Genomic DNA, 7,841 nt, shown 5'->3' with positions numbered 1-7,841 from the left:
GGATCCACCACTTTACATAGGGTTGTGGGATCGAGTCTCGGGACAGCTATACCATGACTGAGGTGCCCTTGAGCAAGGCACTGAATCCCCAACTGCTCCCTGGGCACCGCAGAATAATTGGCTACCCACTGCTCCGTGTGTGTTCACGCTGTGTGTGTGCACTTTGGATGGGTTAAATGCAGAGCACAAATTCTGAGTATGGATCACTATACTGCCCTACAAAGCAAAAAGGCAGTAACTACGCAGAGTGCAGAACTGAGAAAAATTACAAAAAAGTTATACTGTCATCCAGCCTAAGTAGTTACTGTAAAAACAACTACCATTTTTCTCCAAAATGACACACATTTCAGATGTTTTCTCACATAACAAAGGATGCCTTGAATGTCATGAAAATGACAATAACTAGTTTTTGACCAAAAATGCAGTTACTGCCTTTTTGCTTTGTAGGGCAGTATACTTGGCTGTATGTCACGTTACTCACTTCACTTATCAGATTGATAAGAAAGAGCTCCATGAACAGAAGTGAGGATACATCTACATTAATCCAGATACATCTGAAAAAGGTGTTTTCCTTTAAGCGTTCTTCATCCACATTAGCGTTTTCAAGGTTTCTTGTCCTCACTGACATGTCAGAAAATGCTAAAACCAGTCCACACTATAATGTTTTTAGATTGATCCACTTGGGAGTGTGTCTTCAAAAGTGCAGTTTTACAGGACAAAAACGCTGTCTCCAAGTGGACTAAATGCCAAAACGCATAAAGAAAAATATGTTTTTAAATGTTTCCAGATTTGTCTAGATGTAGCCAGAGTGTGTCAGATAATGTTTTGAGCATTGGGTCCACAGGACCAGGATTGAAAACTACAACAGTAGCAACAGTGGCACTTAGAACACAGCAAACGTGTATCTTAAAAGGCAGAAAAATTAAGCAGCCTGTCTTCTGGAACTGCTGTGGAATCAGAATGCAGCCTACACATAAACTGATGTGATTTTATTAACCATTTTCTTTGTATTGATTGATTTTTTTTAACATTGTTTTCTGTTGAATGTCCAGCTTTCCCCCATGGGAGCACAATCTCAGAAACACTTTCAAATTTTGAGTGAATGCCAAAAAAAGTGTTCTGTAAAGTCAATAAAAGTGTGGGGGTCTAGAGAAGAAGGAATTACTGTGTTTATGTGGTGTTATTGGAAGCAGAATTGAATCCCATCCTAATCTCAACTAATCAAGAAAGATATACCATCATTTTGAAAGCTCATTAAGATCACCCATTTGCACGCATATACACCTCCAGCACTTGGGGATTTGTGAATGAATTAATTTCGGTGGTAATTGGATTATATGAAACTCTCATTAAAATCCCACCCATGTAATAGGAAGATGATTCCAGTTGGCGTTGAACGTTTCTGCCATCTAATTTTAGTGCATTTAGCACTCAGAAAAAGGTGCATTAGTGCCGCATCTTAATTAGACATGTGAGTGTTTCACAGCCTCAGTCGCTCATTAGCATTCCATAGGCATCGTGTGAAAGCCAAGACCGGCGTTTCTGCTTTATATATAAAGGTGTTTGACACATTCAGATCTGCTCCCAGAGAACTTAGTTCAGTTCAGCCTCAAATATCAAATCAAATATCAAGTGGTACAGAAAATAACTGAATAATGTAGACTAAAAGTTAATTCAGTTTTCGTTATTTATCAGAAAAAAAAAATCATAGTTACAAAAAATGCAGATATAATTTTTTTCACAGCCGTTTTCATAAAAACCTAACTGCTGAAAGTTGTTTCCTGCCGGTAAATATTATGTTTGTTATTTAATGACTTTTGTCTCAATAAACTGCTGATTTTCTGCTTATTAATTATTAGCAAGTTGTTTTTAAGTATGGCAAGGACTACAGGATCTAAAATATGGTCATTCAGAATAAGACATTAATATGCGCTTTATAAGTACTAAAAAAGAGTAAATGTGCTAGTGGATCGAACGGATCGAATAGTATGAGGAACACCAGCAGGTTCATGTCATTCAAAACATTAAGTAGAAGGCTACTGACAAATTATTTTTATCTTCATACTGCCTGAAGTGTCCTTACAAAGGAGCATATATGAAATATTAATGTCTGAGGAAGCTCTGGAGGCGTTTGCTTAAAAGTGGGGGTTATGAGACATAATTTTGTAGAAGAAGGAACAAGTAACCGTAGAGCATAACTATACCTAACCATCTCTCATTACAACCCACGCCACTAGCCTAATGGCAACTTAGTGCACTAAATTCACCCTTGAGACTGAGCATGTGGGTGGAAAATGTTAGATGGGCAGTAAATTAATAAACAAATGAAGGTTGGCACAAAGCTGATTTGCTATGTGAGCTATAGGTAATTAAGATACATGACAGGAAATCACAGCTGATGATCTGATTTAGAGTGTATGATGGAGAGGAGATACACAGAAAAAGACTGAGGGTATTATTGCATGGGGGAATAATAAATGTCCAAACTCCAAAAACTAAGTTTTAAAAAGGATTCTGTGTTACATGAGTTTATTAAAATAAAACGTTCAAGGAATAGTTTCACCCAAAATATTTACTGCAGTGAATGGGTGCCGTCAGAATGATAAAAACAAACAGCTGATAAATTATCCACAAGAAATCCACACCACTCCAGTCAATTTTAAATGTGCCTTAACCCTATTAAGCCTACTGGTATCCATTTGATACAACACATTTTGAAATTATCGACATGATCCAAACAAAAAAAATAAAATAAAACTGTTGTCCAAAATCTACTAGTTTAAAATTAGTTAATAATTGTTATAGCAAGTAAAGGGAATAATTATTTTTTTTTTGAAACTGCTGTGAAATCCTTAATAATTCATAGAAAGTAAAAGTAAGAATAACTTTTATATTGTTAGTCATATTTATGTCAGGAACACAACTGGACACAGATGCAGGTATGGTGTGAGAATTTATTCAAAAAAAAATCCAAAAGAAAAACTCCCTCCAACTAACAAAAACAGGCCGGGAAATAATAGAAAAATGTCCAGCAGGAAAATAGAGCTGAATGTCCTTTCGTAAACACCCGGCAGGGGGGCGCCCGATGGCCGCGGCCGCGTAGGAAGTGGAGGAGGGAGGAGAACACGAGAGAGCCCGTCACGGCCAAACCAAAACACTTCTGAGGAGTATAGGGGTCCGGTCTAGTAAATGAGGGAGGGGAAAAAATAGAAAAAGCAAAACAAAACCAGTAGCAGCAGACAATGGCACGACAGAGCAGGACTAGACAGAATGACTACACATGGGCTGTAGTCGAACGACGATCTGGCACCGATTGGCGCGACAGACGGGAATAAATAGAGGAAGAGATGGACAAACATTGAATGCAGGTGAGTGGAGTCAAACAATTAGAAGCGGAAACTGTAGTAATGAGGGGGAGGGAGGAACGCCACAGATAGGTGCAAGACGAACGATCAAAACCAAAACAAAACACCATGTGCGCATGAAATGACGACATAAACAAAAACACACACCGAAAAACAGGGTGATCAGACAGCTGACATGACAGTACCCCCCCTCTGACGGACGCCACCAGGCGCCGCAGGAAGGGGCTCACCTCGTCGCCGGTAGAAGTCCTCGACCAGTGTCCGATCCAAGATGTCCCGGGCCGGGACCCAGCTCCTCTCCTCTGGGCCATAGCCCTCCCAGTCCACAAGGTATTGAAAGCCCCGCCCCCTACGTCGGACATCTAGCAACTTCCTCACCGTATAGACCGGGGAGCCATCCACTAGACGGGGGGGAGGGGGGGTTGGGGCAGATGGAACAAGATGGGAATGGAACACAGGTTTAACCCTGGAAACATGGAAAACAGGGTGTACCCGACCAAGCGTGGTAGGGAGCTTGAGCTGCACCGCCGCCGGACTCAGGACCTTGGTGATCCGGTATGGGCCAATGAACCTGGGTGCCAACTTGCGTGAGGCTACCCTGAGAGGCAGGTCCTTGGTGGAAAGCCATACCCTTTGACCACACACATAGCGGGGGCAGGAGTCCGGTGACGATCGGCCGCTGCTTTGGTCCGCCTACTAGCCTGGGCCAAGGCCGCCTTAGCTTTCTTCCAGGTGCGTCGACACCGTCGGACAAAAGCCAAAGCAGACGGGACCGCAGCTTCGGGTTCCTGTGTGGGAAACAAGGGAGGTTGATAACCAACAGAACACTGGAATGGGGACATACCTGTGGCAGAAGCCGGAAGGGAGTTATGGGCGTATTCTACCCAGGACAGCTGTTGACACCAGGAGTTGGGATTGTGGGATGCCAGGCAGCGAAGAGTGCGTTCCAAATCCTGGTTTGCCCGCTCGGACTGCCCGTTGGTCTGGGGATGGAAACCTGATGACAGACTCGTAGAGGCCCCGATCTGCCGACAGAACTCCCTCCAAAACCGAGAGAGACAAACTGGGGACCCCTATCGGAGACCACATCGACCGGAAGACCATGAATCCGGAATATGTGATCAACCATCACCTGAGCAGTCTCTTTGGCAGAGGGGAGCTTGGGAAGGGGAATGAAATGGGCCGTCTTAGAGAAACGGTCCACCACCGTAAGAATGACGGTGTTACCCATGGATTCTGGGAGGCCAGTGACAAAATCAAGGGCCAAATGTGACCAGGGGCGGGAAGGGATGGGCAACGGGTGGAGCAGACCAACGGGGGGCGCATTGGAAGTCTTGTTCTGAGCGCACACAGAGCAGGCAGCCACGAACTGCCTGACATCCTTGGCCATGGATGGCCACCAAAATCGCTGACGGATGGCAGCCAGCGACCTCCGGACTCCTGGATGACAGACTAGCCTGGACGAGTGACCCCACTGGATCACTTCAGAGCGCAACTTGGTGGGAACAAACAGATTACCCGCTGGACCCCCCTTCGGCACAGGACCTTAAGTAGAGCCTCCTCTACTCGTCTCTCGATGTCCCAAGAGAGGGATGCCACCACCACCCCTTTGGGCAAGATGGTGTCTGCAGACTCCCTCCCCTCAGGAGCCTCGAAAAGACGAGAGAGTGCATCGGGCTTGATATTCTTGGACCCGGGCCTGTATGACAGGGTGAAATTGAACCGACCAAAGAAGAGGGCCCAGCGAGCCTGTCGGGAGCTCAGCCTCCTGGCCGAACGGATGTACTCGAGGTTCTTATGATCCGTCCAGACCAGGAAGGGCTGAGCTGCGCCCTCCAACCAGTGACGCCACTCCCCAAAGCCAGCCTGACTGCCAACAACTCCCGATTACCTATGTCGTAATTCCGTTCTGGGGGACTCAGGCGGTGGGAGAAGAAGGCACAGGGATGCACCTTACCATCTTCGTGTGACCGCTGAGATAGGACCGCGCCCACACCGACATCTGAGGCATCCACCTCAACAATGAATTGACGTTCAGGGTCTGGAATAGACAAGACAGGAGCAGAGATAAAACGGGACTTTAATTTATCAAAGGCCTCCTGTGCCCCAGTATTCCACTTGAACAGTACCTTGGGAGAGGTGAGTGCCGTTAAAGGTGCAGCAATCTGACCAAAGTTCCGGATGAACCGCCGATAGAAGTTGGCAAACCCCAGGAACCGCTGCAGAGCTTTACGAGAGTCAGGAGCTGGCCACTCGGCAACGGCCCTTACCTTACAGGGGTCGGCTTTGATCTCCCCTGCCGAAACAACGAACCCCAGGAACGGAACCGACTGGGCATGGAAAACGCACTTCTCCGCCTTAACATAGAGCTGGTTCTCCAGCAGCCGTTGTAACACCTGGCGAACATGCTGAGTGTGTACCTGCAGAGATGGGGAAAATATCAAGATATCATCAAGATACACGAAGACGAATTGATTCACCATGTCTCTCAACACGTCGTTAACCAGGGCCTGGAAGACAGCTGGGGCGTTGGTCAGACCAAATGGTAAGACCCGGTACTCAAAGTGTCCCGTGGGCGTGTTGAAAGCTGTCTTCCACTCATCCCCCTCACGTATACGAACCAGGTGGTAGGCATTTCGAAGGTCCAGCTTGGTGAAGACCTTGGCTCCCTGCAATAGCTCAAAGGCAGATGACATAAGAGGAGGGGTACCTGTTCTTAATAGTGATGTCATTCAGGCCTCGGTAATCTATACAAGGACGCAAGGAGCCATCCTTCTTCTTGACAAAGAAGAAGCCAGCACCTGCAGGAGATGAAGAGGGTCGGATGAGACCGGCTTTGAGGGATTCATTAATGTATTTGTCCATGGCCTCTCTTTCAGGGCCTGAAAGGGAAAACAAGTGACCCTTGGGCGGAGAAGTGCCTGGAGGAGCTCAATGGCACAGTCATAAGGACGATGTGGAGGTAACGAGTGGCCCGGGACTTACAAAACACCTGGCACAGGTCGTGGTACTCCACTGGGACCCCCTTCAAATCAGCAGCCTCCACCTGTAAGACAGGACACACAGACACAGGAAAAGAGGCAGCACCCAAACAAGACGCATGACAAAACTTACTCCAAGACAAGACAGAGTTGCTCGACCAATCCACGTGAGGGCCATGTTGCACCAACCACGGGTGCCCCAGGACAATGGGAGCACTCGGGGATTCAAGAAGGTACAGCGTGGTTACCTCACGGTGATTGCCCGAGACTATTAGACTGACAGGAGGGGTAGCATAGGAGACAGTGGTGATCAAAGTGCCATTCAATGAACGGGCAGGAATAGGTTCAGGAAGAGGAATGACAGGAATCCCCCAACGGGTGGCTAGGGAGAGGTCCATAAAGTTGCCCTCAGCTCCCGAGTCAACCAGTGCTGCACAGGAGTTAGAAATATCACCAAACTGAATTGAAACAGGAAGGAGAGTGCGAGAGGAGGGGGAATGCAATAAAGGGGTAGCGCTCACCAGGATCCCCCTCTTTACTGGTGAGCCTTGACTTTTAACGGACAGCCTGCTGCGAAGTGACCGGACTTGCCACAATACAGACATAGCCCTTGGGTGAGTCTTTGCTGCTTCTGTTGCGGAGTGAGCCGAAGGCGCCCCACCTGCATAGGCTCCGGCTCAGTGGTTTCGGTGGGGGAAACAGGTGACGACTCCTCGGTCCTCCAGGGTGGACGAACTGCCAGGCGCTGACGGCGGCGGCGAAGGCGACCCTCGATCCGCAACGCCATATTAACGAGATCGTCAAAGTCCCGTGGCAAGTCCTGAGTGGCCAGCTCATCCTGGATGTCATCATCAAGCCCTGCACGGAACATAGCTCGACAGGCCCCCTCATTCCAATCGCAGGTCGCTGCCAGAGTCTTTAAATGAATAGCGTAGTCCGTTACTGAGCGACCCGCCTGACGGAGCCGTGCTAGCTGGTCAGCCGCTTCCTGACCTCTGGCAGAGCGGTCAAATAGCCTCTCCATCCCTGGCGGAAATCCTTAAAAGAGGCGCAACAAGGGGCTTGAGTCTCCCAGACGGAAGTACCCCAGTCTCTAGCTTTACCAGTTAGAAGAGTCAATACATAAGCCACTTTGGACATCTCAAGAGCGTATGTGCGTGGCTGCAAGGCAAACACCACCGAACACTGGGACAAGAAGGCCCGGCAGGAATTGGGGTCTCCATCGTAGGGTGGTGGGTTATTGCATCGGGGCTCAAGCTCATGGCGAGGAAGATGGTGAGCTGCCCCACCCTTTGCAGCCTCTCGTTGCAGCTCTTGGATGCGGGTGGTCAGCTCAGCCACTTGGTTGGTTAAGAACTCCACCTCCCTTGTGGTGTTCGTCAATCTGGCTTCGTGCTGGCCTAAAAGAACACCCTGCTGGGTGACTGCGGTTCTGACAGGATCTGCGCCTGCTGTGTCCATCTTGGCCAGATCGTTCTGTCAGGAACACAACTGG

Source organism: Carassius auratus, chromosome 43 (genome assembly GCF_003368295.1).
Source record: "Carassius auratus strain Wakin chromosome 43, ASM336829v1, whole genome shotgun sequence".
NCBI classification, from domain to species: Eukaryota; Metazoa; Chordata; class Actinopteri; order Cypriniformes; family Cyprinidae; genus Carassius; species Carassius auratus.
The sequence above is the reverse complement of the archived record's forward strand: the minus strand, read 5'-3'. Positions refer to the sequence as shown.